The 16,660-nt window shown below is 35.0% G+C and overlaps 1 protein-coding gene and 1 long non-coding RNA gene across 2 annotated transcripts in view; one reads left to right on the top strand and one right to left on the bottom strand.

The window, feature by feature from the left end:
* The window catches only part of LOC125677887 (uncharacterized), a 534,764-nt gene that overhangs the window by 464,608 nt on the left and 53,496 nt on the right, over positions 1-16,660 (bottom strand). The window lies entirely within an intron of this gene.
* LOC130053361 (uncharacterized) lies at positions 5,633-14,726 on the top strand. The gene is made up of 2 exons (XR_008801919.1): positions 5,633-5,691; positions 12,037-14,726. It is a non-coding gene; the product is annotated as an uncharacterized LOC130053361 (long non-coding RNA).

The following is a 16,660-nucleotide window of genomic DNA, read 5'->3' as shown; positions in this document are numbered from 1 at the left end:
TCTGATGAGAATTCAGGCTTCTCCTTTGAAAGATATCAAGGGGAATGTTAAAGATAATGCATGTATGTCTTTTTATTTTTCTATTTTTTATGCATAGGATTGTATAATGCATTGAAATCATTTCAACATTTATGGATTGAAATTTGGAAATTCAACAATGGACGATATTGATATCATTCCAGGCACCTGACCCAGAAATATTGATACAAGAAGTGTAATGCAAAATCTAATTTGCTAACTTTAAGAGGGAATCACTGTCGGTATGGTCACTCACCAATCAACAGGCTATTCACAATTAAACCTTGAGGCTTATCCTAACTGTGAACTTAATACTTTCCACCGTTGAACTGACCCCTCAGTTTATCTCCACACCAATCAGCATACTTTTGACAATTGAACTTGGAGGTTTACCCTAAAAGCAAAATATTACTTTCCACCTTTGAACTGAGCCGTGGGTTTGTTTCCACAACAATCAGCATACCTTTGGTAATTGAACATTGAGGTTCATACTAACAGTAAAATTATAACTTTCCACCTTTGAACTTACCCATGAATCTGTCTCCTCTCCAACCAGCATACGTTTAACAATTGAACTTTGAGGCTTATCCTAACAGCACCTACTTTCATACTTTCCACCTTTGAACTGATCCTGAGTCTGTCTCCATACCAATCAGCATACTTTTGACAATTGAACTTTAAAGCTTTAAATCAGTATTTTTCACTTTTGAACTGACCTCCTGAAATTTTCTTGGAGTAGATAGCTGCCTTGATATCCTTATCCAAGCTCTGAAAGTATTGAAGTGTGTTTAGTATGTGCATTCTGGCATCTACAGGAAATATGTATTTACTTTTACTACATTGACAAAAAACCTGGTAAATTTTGTTACCTGCAGTTCTAAATGTGCTCTTCCTCATGGTAAAGAGGAGAAAAAATTAATACAGTTGAACTTCCTTTTCCCCAACACCGATATCTCGAATACCATGGATATCTTGAATATGATGAAGAGATTTGGAAGTCTCTATCACTTATTCATTAACTAGTTTACCCTCGATATCTCGAATCCTCATATATCCTTCTGTGTTTAGTAAACCATAAGTGATAAACGAATTAGATAGATTACATGAGGAATATGTTTTGGTTCCAGCTGACAAAGTTAGTAACAACATTGTCTTTGTTTGTAAGGCTCATTATTACAACTATATTTTAAACGAACTTGGCATTAATTCCACTTTTGGTAATCATACTTATACTCCAACTGCCTTTTCAAAACACGAAATTCTTCAAAACCATGCTTCAGTTTTAGACACATTTAATATTCCAGTCAATGGATCGAAGAATATGAGTTACCGTACCTATACTGGATTCCTAAACTACATAAAAACCCTTACAAACAAAGATACATTGCTGGATCCAGAAAGTGCTCTACTAAGCCCCTATCTTTGCTCCTCACGAAAATATTAACAGCTGTGAAGGAGAAACTTCAAACTTACTGTGCGACTACATATGCCAGAAGTGGTGTTAATCAAATGTGGATTCTAAAAAATTCTAAAGAACTTTTACCAAACTTGAAATCACAGAATTTTTCCCAAATCAGTAGCATTAAAACCTATGACTTTTCAACACTTTACACGACCATTCCTCACGATAAATTAAAGACTAAACTTTTTGACATCATCAACAGTTGCTTCTTCAACAAAAACGGAAATATTCATATCTAATGATCAGTCATTCAAAAACTTACTTTGTTAAACACCACTCTGATTCCACGCACAAGTACTCTGAAGTTGAAATAAGAAATATGCTAGAATTCCTCATTGACAATATCTTCGTGGTCTTCGGTGATCAGGTCTTCAAACAATCTGTTGGAATTCCCATGGGCACGAATTGTGCTCCTTTGTTAGCTGACCAGTTTTTATATTCATATGAAGCAGAATTTATTCAAAAATTTCTACGCGAGAAGAAAAAATCTCTCGCTGTGACCTTCAATTCGACTTTTAGATATATCGATGACGTTTTGTCTATTAACAATGATAGCTTTCATTCAAATGTCGATTTGATATATCCCTGTGAGCTCGAAATAAAGGACACCACAGAGTCGTCGACTTCTGCTTCATACTTAGATATTTTATTGAAAGTAGACATTAACGGCAAACTGACAACTCAACTGTATGACAAACGGGATGATTTCAAATTCTCCATCGTCAACTTCCCACATTCATGTAGCAATATTCCATTATCACCTGCATATGGTGTTTATATATCTCAACTGATTCGATATGCAAGAGCTTGTTCTGGGTATAGTCAGTTTTTAAATCGAGGTAAGCTACTGACAAACAAGTTGATGGTACATGGATTTCAACAGTCTCGATTGAAGTCAGCATTTCGCAAATTATATGGTCGTTATAACGATCTAGTTCGTGAATACAACATCGCATTGTGTCAAATGCTGTCTGACGTGTTTCATACCGATTGTTAAGCCGTTCTTGGCACACTGATTTTGACTGCGGATAACTCCGTTTACCTGATCAGGATATGGGGCTCACGGCGGGTGTGACCGGTCAACAGGGGATGCTTACTCCTCCTAGGCACCTGATCCCACCTCTGGTGTGTCCAGGGGTCCTTGTTTGCCCAACTATTTATTTTGTATTGCTTATAGGAGATATGAGATTGATCACTGTTCCTTATCTTCACCTTGCATATCTCGAAGTTTTTTCTAGGTCCCGTCCAGTTCGAGATAACGATGTTTGACTGCATTTGTAAAATGATATCAGATTGTTATATGCTGTTAGGAGTTGTCCCTGTAGATATTGATGAAAACCTTGAATTAATGAAATTGCTATAGCTTTTCTGGGAATAATTTACATTAGTAATACATTCAGCACTAGAACTAGATGATGTTCGAGAAGGAGCGCCTGTGAACGGATTGAAAATCCACTGATGCCAATAAGCACATTGTTACACATGCTCGACACTTAAAATAGTACTATAGTATGGGGCATTCGACAATTCTACCTATGGAGTGCACTTCAAAAACTATCATCATCATTCTACATAACTAAATTAATTTGGCGATATTGTTGTTCAGCTTTAACATTGGCTATAAAGGACTTAAACGAAAGGTGAAGAAAGGTGAAGATAACGAACAGTGATCAATCTCATAACTCCTATAAGGAATACAAAATAGATAGTTGGGCAAACACGGACCCCTGTTTACACACCAGAGGTGGGATCAGGTGCCTAGGAGGAGTAAGCATCCCCTGTCGACCGTTCACAACCGCCGTGAGCTCTATATTTTGATTAGGTAAACTTATCGGTAGTCAAACTCATTGTGCCAAGAACGGTCATACAATCGGTATGAAACACGTCAGACAGCATTTGAACCAATAATAGGTTGTATTGGTAAACTCGATCGTTAAAACGACCATAGAATTTTCAAAATGCTGACTTTAAACGAGACTGTGTTCCCCCTGTACCGTCAACTTGTTTGTCAGTAGCTTGGCTCGATTTATAAAACTAACCTTACGCAGAACAAACTCTTGCGTGTCGAATTAGTTGAGAGATATAAACACCACATGCAGATGATAATGGAAAATTGCTACACAAATATGGGAAGTTGACGATGGAGAAGCTTAAATCATTCCGTTTGTCATAAAGTTGAGTTGTTAGCTGGCTGTCAATATCTATTTTCATTAAAGTGTTTAAGTATAAAGCTGAAGTAAACGACTTTGGAATGTCTTTTATTTCGGGCTCACGGGGATATATGAATAAGAGTTATTGTTACTAGATAAAACGTCATCAATATATCGAAATGTCGAATTGAAGGCTACATCAAGAGATTTCTCTTCTCACGTAGATTTTTTAATATTAAATTATGGTTCATATGAATATCAAAAGAGGTCAACTAACAAAGGAGCACAATTCGTGCCCATGAAAATCCATCCAGTATAGGTACCGTATGTTATATTCATCTAACCCATTGCCTGGGATATTAACGTGGTTGGATTTTTTTTTTGTATGTTTTTTTTATAGTTGTTCCCGTTTAAGCCTTGTGTATTACTTCTTAGCAAACAATCCTTTAGATAATCAAGATACAAGGAGAAAAGAAATGGAGATGAATATTCACCTTGTTTAATGCCTGCATTTGATATGAAGAAGTCTGGTGTTCTTTGGTCTATTTCTATTTAGATTTTATACTCTCGAAGCTTTTGTTCATAACTATGTCTTGACACAGTATCAAATGTCTGTATGAAGTCTATAAATGCACAATATAGTTTTAATATTATCATTATCATCAGTATCATTGTTATTATGAATTGCTAATTTTCTGAAAAATAACACATATATCATCTACAGTGCTATACCCTTTTTTGAAACCTGTCTGGATACCTTTCTTACGTATCACATCTTTTGCAACATTATTCAATCTCTCACTTAAAATACTCATTGACAACTTCCTAAACAATTCCTTTATATAAGATTGTGCCCTGGATATTTGTTATTTTTCAACTTTGCAATAGCTACATAAGATTTCAGCAGAAGTGATTGGTTAATTAAACTTGAATAGTCTTCGATATAAACTGAAACATTTCGTTTCTATCTATTTCGCCATTTTGAGATACTTTTGCATGCATGTGCCCATTTGCTTTACTTTATCATTAGAATTGTATCATATCAGTCTTTGGTTTGTTGCATTGCAAAGTTTTCAACTTTTTGGCCATGAAATTGTACATATGTTCTTGAAAACATTTGTCGATTGCTTTCTTGTATGATTTACTTTGGACTTTTAAAATTATCCAGAGTTTTTTTTAACTATGGTGTGAAGGAATTTAATGAAATGAAATTTCTGTCTGGCGGTGTGACAGCTTTTATTACAAATGGCTCATTACAGAATGGTTATTTACTTGTTTTGCGTCTAGATCATCAAATCTTACATCGAATGCAGAAAGAAATTCATCACAAAGTTGTTTGTTTTGTTTTATTTGTTTGTTTTGCTGTTCTTGTTTTTATCTAATATCCCGTCATCGTCACACACAACTGTATGAATGAGATACATCAAGTACTACTTATTTTCATAATATCTCAACTGCTATCAATATTTTCAATTTATCAAATGCAAGAGGAAAAATCGAGCACTGTCGCACATATTACCTACACAAATCGAATCCTACATAAGGACAGTAGACAAGGGAGGAGCACATTTTGTCTACACAAATGAAATCCTACGCGAGGACAATACTAAATATCAAATTCAACTCCATCATTCCTCTTGTCAATACTAATAATAATTAATCACATAGTACATGAAGTCAGTGTGTGTTGTTACCTTACACAATTAGCTACCGACGTGCCCTTATTTGGATGTCTTCACCCGTCGGAGCCTCACCTTGTCGATGCATTCAAATGGCAACTGATAAGACTAAATATACCTGTGTAGGTCTCCTTTACATCTGAATGTGTGGATAACTGATGTATTGATTCTTTGATACCTTTATCAAAAGTTGTTTGGTTTTTTTGTATGATCAAGGGGTGAAATACTTAATATGGTTCTCTAAAGACCGTCGACGTGTGGTTTTATTTACGGACATACAATTGGTAGGTTCCGTTCCTTATTGAATGTGATATGTAACTTCAACAATTGTACCATTGATGTCCTAACACTCTTAAAATGATCAATAATTTCTCAAAATGAGGTAAGCATTCGAATCTATTTTAGTAAATATCTCTCTTAATTACATAATTATCTCATATTCTTGAAGGCAAATATGTTTTTAACACTGTAATTTTAATGAACATAAGTAAAGATATTCTAAATTTGATATTATTTCGTGTTTCATAAAAATATTTATTAATCCTCTACAAAATAACAAACAAACAAAAACAAAAAGATACACAATTGATCGACAACGCCTTTTTCATATTACTTCCTGATAAGGATTACATGAAGCGCACATCTCAGTGTTTACGTCTTGAGCCGTCTTTATCTTTTCCAATATGAATTTTATCGACAACAAAGAAAATCAATATATGATACATGTTTCCCGGAACAAATGTATTTGGTGGCTATTGTTCGGATTTTCGAAATATAGGGAACATTTTTGGTTTGAGAAATACATCTTTTAATGTGTGACTAAAGTTTTTGTTTTTTCTTTTTTCGTTTGTTTGGCTTTTTCCTCTTTCGTTCGTTAATATGCCTGCAATCGTGTTCGCAACATTTGATCTATATCTCAATTATTATAAAATGAGAATTAAAGGACACTGTCATTTCATTGATAAATTTGAAATAATACATGAGGGTCAAGGTCAAATTAGTCACATTTGAATGTAATCAAGGTTGGGTGCATATTATTCCACAAGCACTTATTAACATCAGTTTTATCCTACAATCATTTCTTATCTCAGCTGGGGTCAAACACGTTTAAGACATGCACATGTTTAAATCACGACTATGTCTTGACAAATAACGTTTTATCTACTTTTCACTTTTTATTTTTTTCTGAAATTACAACAAGCTCTTTCTTCTTTTCTAAATCCGAAGTCGTGTAAAAATACATTTTTTCCGTGTGTGTAATGACTCGCATTATACTCTATGTTTATCTGGATTAGATTTTCACAAGTAGGGATTTGACTGAGAAAAAATTTCCTTATCAGTGTTTTTCCTTGGAAACGAAACATTTAACATCTGTCTGGGAGCAGTAGACTCAGATATATCATTAAAGTGGACACACAACGAATATTTATAACAAACAATCCAAATCTTTTTGTTATTCTTCAATAAAAAATCAAATATTAACAATTCAATATTGATATTCTTCAATAATTCACTTTTTCTAATATAAGATGCATTTCGCAAGTTATATGGTAGTTGTAGCGATCTAGTTCGTCAATGCAACCTATCATTGGGAGGGGGATACTTTCTCCTCCTGGTCACCTGATCTCACCAACTAATATAGGCATCATGTACAGAGTTCCAAAAAGGCCTCGTTAAGAGAGCCAAAATTAAACATGGCCTTGTCAAGTGAAACCAAAATAAAAACGGCCTCGTTTCGAGAGACCAAAATAATATGATCGCGTTAATTAAGAGAGCCCAAATAAACATTGTCTCGTAAATAGGACAAAATAAATTCAAAGGTTGAAAAAGAAAAACAATTACATATTGAGATGCAATATGCCTCGTAATGATACAATGTATACATGCTAATTTCGCATCTGTATCCAAATCGTATATGAATCATGCATCTACAAGAAAAGGAGCCGATAATTGATTTATAGTTAACTTGCATTAACTTATTCAAGCGAGCATAGGGCCATGGAGGCTTCGATAGACATGTACATTGCCTTGTTTATTGAGATGGACACTGTCTTCCATAAATTTGTGATCACAGGCTTTGACATCTGGATATGGGAACAGATTATTCGTTCTATCCATAATATTAATATAATACGAATTTTGAATGAAACGGGGATGATTTTACAAGCATGTGTATTGAAAATTAAAAACATACTATGTAACACCGAAACGAAGGAAAGTATTGTCACAAGGGACATCCTTCTAACGGTACTGGTTTTTAACGTCAATGAGCCTGTAGCACTATCTACAAATTTATTTACCAATCTACATCTATTTAAATCCAAAGATTATTTTGTTAAACACCACTCTGATTCAACGCAGAAGATGAAATAAAAATATGCTGGGGTTCCTAATTGACAATATCTTCGTAGTCGTTGGTGATCAGGTCTTCCAACAATATTTTATATTTCCCATAGGCACGAATTGTACTCCTTTGTTAGCTGACATATTTTTGTTTATTCTTATGAAGCAGAATTTATTCAAACACTTCTACGTGAGAAGAAAGAAATATCTTACTGTGGCCTTCAATGTGACATTTAGATACATGAACGACGTTTTATCTATCAACAATAATAACTTTCATTCATATGTCGATTCGATATATCCCTCTGAACTCTAAGTAAAAGACACCACAGAGTCGTCCACTTCTGCTTCATACTTTGATATTTTATTGAAAATAAATATTAACGCAAACTAGCAACTCAACTTTATGACAAACGGGATGATTTCAGCTTCTGCATCTTCAACTTCCCATATTTTTTGTAACAATATTACATTATAACCTGCATATGGCGTTTATATTTCTCAACTGATTCGATACACAAGTGCTTGTTCTGCGTATGATCAGTGTTTAAATCAAGGCAGGTTACTGGCAAACAAACTGATGGTGAAGGGTTTCAATAGTATAGTTTAATCTCAACATCTCGCATATTTGATATGCGTTATAACAATCTAGTTTGCCAATACAACCTATCATTGGATCAAATGATGTCTGACGTGTTTCATACCGATTATTAGGTCGTTCTTGGTATCCTGGTTTTGACTATGGAACCTCCGTTTACCTGATCAAGATGCTGGACTCACGGCGGGAGTGACCGGTCGACATGGGATGCTTACTCCTCCGACGCACCTTATCCCACTTCTGGGATATCTACTATTTTGTATTGCTTAAAGGAGTTATGAGATTGATCACTGTTCGTTATATTTACATTTCAGCTAGAACAAAGTTGAAATTATTTTAAATTGTTTGAATATACAGGGACACGTTCACTAGACAAAATCTTCACTGTTAAAGTTGATCTCTTTCTCATGAGGTACATCATAGTTAATTCACTCACACAAGACCCTTTTTTTAAAGAAAATCTATGACTTTCTTAAATCTTACTTTTATCCCCTCAAGCTTCTCTCCACAGAAAACATTCAAAACAACTCACTGACAAACCCCTAACATTCATTCTCTAACTCAAATACCATTCCTCAGAAAATGCTGAAATGCTGAGCGGCTACCTCCTATAACTTCAAACACACATACACAAGTTCTCTAATTCACAATGATTGATTGACAGAGAGATATAGTTTTATTACATACCTCCACTTTTAAGTGCGACGTCCCGACACACCAACTACGATATCATTGTTCATATAGACTACATGCAATGTCATGGGGGCACAGCAAGAACACTATCAATCAAATATTTATTTCAAGTCTCAACAAAATCAGATTGATACACAATAACACACAAAACATTGTGTGTCGATATACACACAGGTGCATTATGATATAGTCATTTCATTTTATTTTTATTCCATTTTCCTATCTTGAATTTAATTCAAGTTTGATTAATTTTTAACAAAGTTCACATGCAAATAATTTAATCCTTATTGTATCCTTGTCTCTGATTGGTCAAATTCTAATTGGGGAACGCAGGTTATTTTCGTATAACCTGATTTGGTATGAGGACACACCCTTTTGAAAACCAGAACAGGAACTTTTTTTTCTTCTCTCTCTAAATTTGCATCGCAGCACTGTTTTTAGCCTTCTATGGAATAGAAAGTCAACGTGTACAATAAGATACTTCTGTTTGATACACATACTGCTTTCTTGTTGTCAATTAGTATCTACTTGTACGCTAATCACTGTTGTAAATCATCTTTCTCTGTATAATGATCGAATAATTTTAAAATAGATTAAAACTAAGATATCATATTCGAATTAATGATTTACCAAGTAAGCATTGTCCTGTTCCTTTTCAAATACATTTCTCATTGGGGAAAAGGGGGGGGGGGGGGTGGGGTATTTCATTGCTGATCCGCCTTTCAACAAAGCAAAAAAAAAATCATATGTCACATTTTACCACATGACGTCAGTCAAATTGACATGTGGATCGCGATTTGTCACTTGGTTACATATTTTCTTGTGTTGGATTTACCATTAGTCATAGTGACAACATAATCGTTGCATGGAAGGATAAGTTTTCATTTAGTAGAAATTTTCACAGAGTTAAAAGCCGCAAATTATTGCATTTTCTGATATTTGAAGATTTGCTTTGGGTAGATCTAGGCCTAAACAATGCAATTTCCCGTATTTTCTCAATCTGTCGGAGATGAACGACTTCAAAGTCGATCTCTAAAGGGCAAATACGCATTGCATGCATAGTCTAGACATATTTTCCGCCATGACAAACTTTACCTTCGGTACAATAATTTAATAAATAGGCTAGGCTCTGTTGAACTAAGTAAGACAAGTTGACAACGAGTTAAGATGGCAACCTTCGTAGCCACATGTAGACGCTTCGTCGTTGTTGCTAAGTGAATCATTGCGCGGCCCAGTTGACTTGTATTTTTCCGAGTTTATGTACATTTTGATAAAGGAAGGTTAGTATCTTTTCTCCTGCATTAAATTATAAGGAATGACTTTAATTCTGGGGCAAGTTATACGAGTATAACCTGGTTTGGGTCAGTTTACGCTTTTTTATAATCCGCTTCGCAGATTATAAAGCGTAAACTGACCCCAACCAGCTTATACTCGTATAACTTGTCCCAGAATTAAAGTCATTCCTTAAAAAACTATCGTAACATGACACAGTCCCAGTTTACTTAGATTCCAGAAAATCTTGCACAATGTTAAAGTCTTTGATATTGCTCTCGTTCACCACTTTAATATTTTTAAACTGCACGAAATAAAGCTTCTCTAGTCGGTGTGATTTCGTAAGAGAACACATTACAGCCAAAATGTGTTTGTGTCATTTTTTTGGTCATGTTGTATAAAGGTGACCTCAGATAACTTTTGTCAGTATTTTTAAAGGGAGCATGATAGTTGTGATTAAGTTTGGGGTATAATCCTGGGAATAAAATGAAAAGCCAAAATTTGTCTCTCTCTGAGAATAAATGACTTCCGGGTTTTCACAAGACTAAACTATTCTTTTCATTCATATGTCGATTTGATATATCCCCGTGAGCTCGAAATAAAGGACACCACAGAGTCGTCCACTTCTGCTTCATACTTAGATATTTTATTGAAAGTAGACATTAACGGCAAACTGACAACTCAACTGTATGACAAACGATACAAGCAATACAAAATAGATAGTTGGGCAAACACGGACCCCTGGACACACCAGAGGTGGGATCAGGTGCCTAGGAGGAGTAAGCATCCCCTGTTGACCGGTCACACCCGGAGTTACCGCAGTCAAAATCAGTGTGCCAAGAACGGCTTAACAATTGGTATCAAACACGTCAGACAGCATTTGACCCAATGCGAGGTTGTATTGACGAACTAGATCGTTATAACGACCATAGAATTTGCGAAATGCTGACTTCAATCGAGACTGTTGAAATCCCTGTACCATCAACTTGTTTGTCAGTAGCTTACCTCGATTTAAAAACTGACTATACCCAGAACAAGCTCTTGAATCAGTTGAGATATATAAACACCATATGCAGGTGATAATGGAATATTGCTACATAAATGTGGGAAGTTGACGATGAAGAAGCTGAAATCATCCCGTTTGTCATACAGTTGAGTTGTTAGTTTGCCGTTAATGTCTACTTTCAATAAAATATCTAAGTATGAAGCAGAAGTAGACGACTCTGTGGTGTCCTTTATTTCGAGCTCACAGGGATATATCAAATCGACAGATGAATGAAAGCTATCATTGTTAGTAGACAAAACGTCATCGATATATCTAAAAGTCGAATTGAAGGTCACAGCGAGATATTTTTTCTTCTCACGTAGAAGTTTTTGAATAAATTCTGCTTCATATGAATATAAAAACAGGTCAGCTAACAAAGGAGCACAATTCGTGCCCATGGGAATTCCAACAGACTGTTGGAAGACCTGATCACCAAAGACCACGAAGATATTGTCAATGAGGAACTCTAGCATATTTTTTATTTCAACTTCAGAGTACTTGTGCAATAAAAAGGACATTCATCATATTCATAGTTAACAAAGATATAAATTTATTTTCAAAATTCATTTATTTGCTTCATGCTCAGAATAATAATAAAGTATGGAACACCGATTCATCAAACGTTAACTATAACTTACAGGGCGTTAAAGTCTCAATATACCTGGCGAATTGCCAATACGAAGCTAAAGTGACCAGGGTTAAAATGTAAATATGTTAAAAGAGTATTTTATAGAATTTAAATAGTTTCATTGTTATTGATATCTGTATTAATATAGGGAGGTGACCATTCTACATTGATCCAGTGCCTTTTTATGGGATTCGAAACTGTGACTGTGAGATGTATGAGAGTTTGACTTCTAGGCGGGCAATTCTACTTTCACTTTAAACGGTAAGTTGAAAAGAGCATGCTGCATCTTTGATGTAAAATATCTCGAAAAGGAATCAAGGACCCTATTGCAAATTTGGCCTTGTTGGAAAGGTTAGGAATTTTGCTGAAAGTTGATATCTGTCATTATACTGGGAAAATTTTTGTTTTTGAATTAGGATGGGTTGAAAATGGGTATATTTTCCTCATTTTTGTTGCTTTTTTACTTCCAGGATGGCAGGTGCCTGAGTGTATCTCGACCCATTTCCAGGCTAGCATCAGATGTCATGATGGACCTTTAAAATCTTTCACATGTGTACTTTCAAGAACCATATACATTATTTTTGAAAATTGGTTGCCATGGTAATAAAATCTGAAAATTAAAACATGGGCTTCTGAAGGCGAATTGTCCTCCATTTCCTGGTAGTTTGTGACCTTAAGCACAAATCAGCTTGAAACTTGAATTTTCCAGGCAAGAATTTTTTTGTTTATTGTGTTTAAATATGATGTTTATGCTTGAAATATGAAGTTTATACTTAATATTATTGATTTCATTGAAATTGAAGGTCATCGATTAGTAAATATGTCAGAAGTATTCTTAGCAATTGGTCGAGTGTGAGTGCAAGACATTTCTCCTCAGCCATAAATTTTCTATGAAAGTTTTTTGCAATGCTAATGATGGATGTGTCTGTGTGTGTGTCTGTCTGTCTATCTGTCTGTGTGTGTGTGTCCGTCTGTCTGTGTGTGTGTGTGTCTGTCTGTGTGTGTGTGTGTCTGTCTGTGTGTGTGTGTGTCTGTCTGTCAGTGTGTGTGTGTCTGTATGTGTGTGTGCGTGCCTGTCTGTGTGCGTGCGTGCGTGCGTGCATGCATGCATGCATGTGTACGTGTCTGTCTGTGTGTCTATGTGTTTGTCTGTGTGACTGACTATGTGTTTGTGTGTGTGTCTGTCTGTCTGTGTGTGTTTGTCTGTCCGTGTGTGTGTTTGTCTGTGTGTGTTTGTCTGTCTGTATATGTATGTGTGTGTGTCTGTCTATGTATGTTTGTCTGTCTGTTTATACCCGTTCTATGTGTGTGTTTATCAGTGAGTGTGTGTGTCTGTCTGTGTGTGTTTGTCTATGTATGTGTTGTGTGTATCTGTCTGTGTGTCTGTCAGGTAGTCATAGAGAAACAGATAAAGCTTCAGAATATAAATTTCAATTTTATTGAATTCACTGTATATTGCATAAGGATCACTAACATAGGTGTGATACACTGTACATCTACTGGAGTACACCGACTTTTCAGAAACTTTTTGATATGTCATCCATACGCAGCCTGGCATGAAACCGCTTCTGTTTGTCTATTTGAATTACAACAGTGGATCTACATAGGCTAGCTTAACTATGACATCATAATATAACACGTAATGTGATGTCATAATAGAGTAATGACATCAGCTTTTTTTTTTTTTTTTTTTTTGGCTAGAGTTATCTTCCTTGACAAATATTCTTCTTCATACAAAGGTCTCTTATTTTGACTTACGTTTATTAGATAAAAGCATGATATCAGGGTCATTTATTAAAGATGTGACGGTTTAGACGAACCAATTTTTAGGGCAAATTTCTCATTGAAATAAGTTTTTTTGAACTTGAAAAAACAAGACACAGACTCTCCAGGATTACTCAAGTTAACATCCTTACTGGCCATTTCAGGGTTTTTTTTCCCTACAATTCCTTTTATTTCACATCAAATTTCCTTTACATACAATTCTAGTCTTTATTTGGAATCAAAATCACATGTATTTCACTCAGTTCTGGGTCTTTTATTCTATTTTCAACTTTACCAAGGGGAAGAACTCTGCTGGAAACAGTGATGGGAAGAGGGCAGTTTTTGTTCACTCATTTCAAGATATAATTAACAATAACTCCCCATGTATGATACATCATTTTATTCGGAAAAACTTAAATTTTTAAACAGTATAGGTATTTCATGATGTCGTAGAATTTCCGCAGTCTTTAAAGTCTCAATAGACCTGGCGAATTGCCAATACGAAGCTAAAGTGACCAGGGTTAAAATGTAAATATGTTAAAAGAGTATTTTATAGAATTTAAATAGTTTCATTGTTATTGATATCTGTATTAATATAGGGAGGTGACCATTCTACATTGATCCAGTGCCTTTTTATGGGATTCGAAACTGTGACTGTGAGATGTATGAGAGTTTGACTTCTAGGCGGGCAATTCTACTTTCACTTTAAACGGTAAGTTGAAAAGAGCATGCTGCATCTTTGATGTAAAATATCTCGAAAAGGAATCAAGGACCCTATTGCAAATTTGGCCTTGTTGGAAAGGTTAGGAATTTTGCTGAAAGTTGATATCTGTCATTATACTGGGAAAATTTTTGTTTTTGAATTAGGATGGGTTGAAAATGGGTATATTTTCCTCATTTTTGTTGCTTTTTTACTTCCAGGATGGCAGGTGCCTGAGTGTATCTCGACCCATTTCCAGGCTAGCATCAGATGTCATGATGGACCTTTAAAATCTTTCACATGTGTACTTTCAAGAACCATATACACTATTTTTGAAAATTGGTTGCCATGGTAATAAAATCTGAAAATTAAAACATGGGCTTCTGAAGGCGAATTTTCCTCCATTTCCTGGTAGTTTGTGACCTAATTGCCTTTAATAATGATAATCTGGGCCGAGTTTTACTCAAGGTTGTAAATGTTGTCATAATCGTAGACGTAAACGTAGGATGTGGTAACTCCGTTTTACGAAAGGGCTCCTGTAAACGTACATGTAGCAATAATCGTAGGTTCTGACGTATCTCACGACTATAATTCTTTCATATAGTTTTGACAAAAAGAGAAAAAAGGGATAGTACATATATGACTTTTGTACATTCAAATTGTTTACACTTGCTTTTCTATACAAACTATAGGTACCCAAATCATTGTAATATTGAAATTAAAGGCATTGTTTTCTGTTTTCGTGCAGTAAACCAATTTACACTTTGTTTTATTAGTGTAATATCATTATAGATTGATGTTTGATGTTTTTCGCCACACTCAAAAGTTCTTCAGTTATCTGGTAGCGCCCAGTTTTTATTGGTGGAAGAGAGAACCCAGATACAATGTACTTGGGAAGAGACCACCGACCTTCCGAAAGTAAACTGGGAAACTTTATCACTTAACGGCGCGAGCGGAATTCGAACCCGCGCCGACAGAGGTGAGGGATCGTGTTATATTGAGCGCGATGCTCTAACCACTCCGCCACGGAGGCCCCTCATTATAGATAACATGATTTATAATTTGACAACGTGTATTTGATAACCATAGCCTGATACTATAAGAATGAGATATTTTGTTACCAACAAAATAATTATATTCAGTGTACACTACACTTTACACACCCCTTTCTCGTCGGAATAGCAGTCCACATACATTGTATCATTTCAAGATTTCGAAACTGTATTATAATCGACATTACATCAATAGCTTGCGATCATGTGATTAAAAACTTTAATATTTCAGTGAGGAGATGCTTTTTAAAAATGCACAAAGTGCATCACAATGCACTTACGTTGGGCATGACGCAATGTGAAGTTAGTGTGACGTCAGAATTAATTTAGAAAATGGTTCTACGTTTGATTGGTAGGCGAAGCGCTATGTTCAAGTGACTTACAATAAATATCCATCTTATTTTAGTTACTTCGATATCACTACAATTTTTCCATTTTTTTTCATGTATACTAAAACATGTTGGAAAAAATATCATATAGGCCTATGCGAATGAGAACACATATCAAAATCAATCTCAGTCTGGCTTTGTCTGTAAGTCAAAGGTCGAATCCCAACTTTTTTCTATAAATGATTTCTTTTTGTAAGATTATTTTTTTATGATTGAAATGCTTTCCGGTTTTGGAACACGGTTTTGAAGATAGAAAAAGATTATGTCATTGATGAAGATCTTGTCGCAATTGATGTTAATTTCATAATTACCACAAATTTGCTAGATCTCTTTTAATTTCCAAGTCAATTATCAATTCAATTAATCCTTTTATACAGCTTTAAAAGCTACGTGTAGGTCTATGTCAGCCTGAAAGCATCCGTGCATTTTCTCGTAATTGTCCTCGTAAACGTACATGTACGTTACGACTTTTAGTTTTAAAAAACTCGCAAGTTACGTCTTGGTTTACGCCTACGCTTGAGTTTACGACCTTTAACAAAGCTCGGCCATGTGATTAACAAAGTGTTAGATATAGTTTTTCTGATGAATTAAGTTTCGGGATTTTTTTTAAAACTATAGTTAGCAATTTTGAAATATATTTGGCGGGTGTAAATCGTAAATCATAGTTTACGACTATAAACTATATTTCTAAAGATATTTTTTCATATCTAATGTGTGTAAAGGACATTGAAGCTTTGAAAGTTAAACAAAATCATTTTAAGCAGGCTCTTGACCTTGAGAATTTCATACCCTTTTTCTTCCGTCGCCATGTTGTGTGACAGTTACTGCAAAAACAGGCAGTCGGATAATATCAATACCTCATGAATT

The sequence above is a fragment of the Ostrea edulis genome, chromosome 3, assembly GCF_947568905.1.
Source record: "Ostrea edulis chromosome 3, xbOstEdul1.1, whole genome shotgun sequence".
Classification (NCBI taxonomy): Eukaryota; Metazoa; Mollusca; class Bivalvia; order Ostreida; family Ostreidae; genus Ostrea; species Ostrea edulis.
The sequence above is the reverse complement of the archived record's forward strand: the minus strand, read 5'-3'. Positions and strand labels throughout refer to the sequence as shown.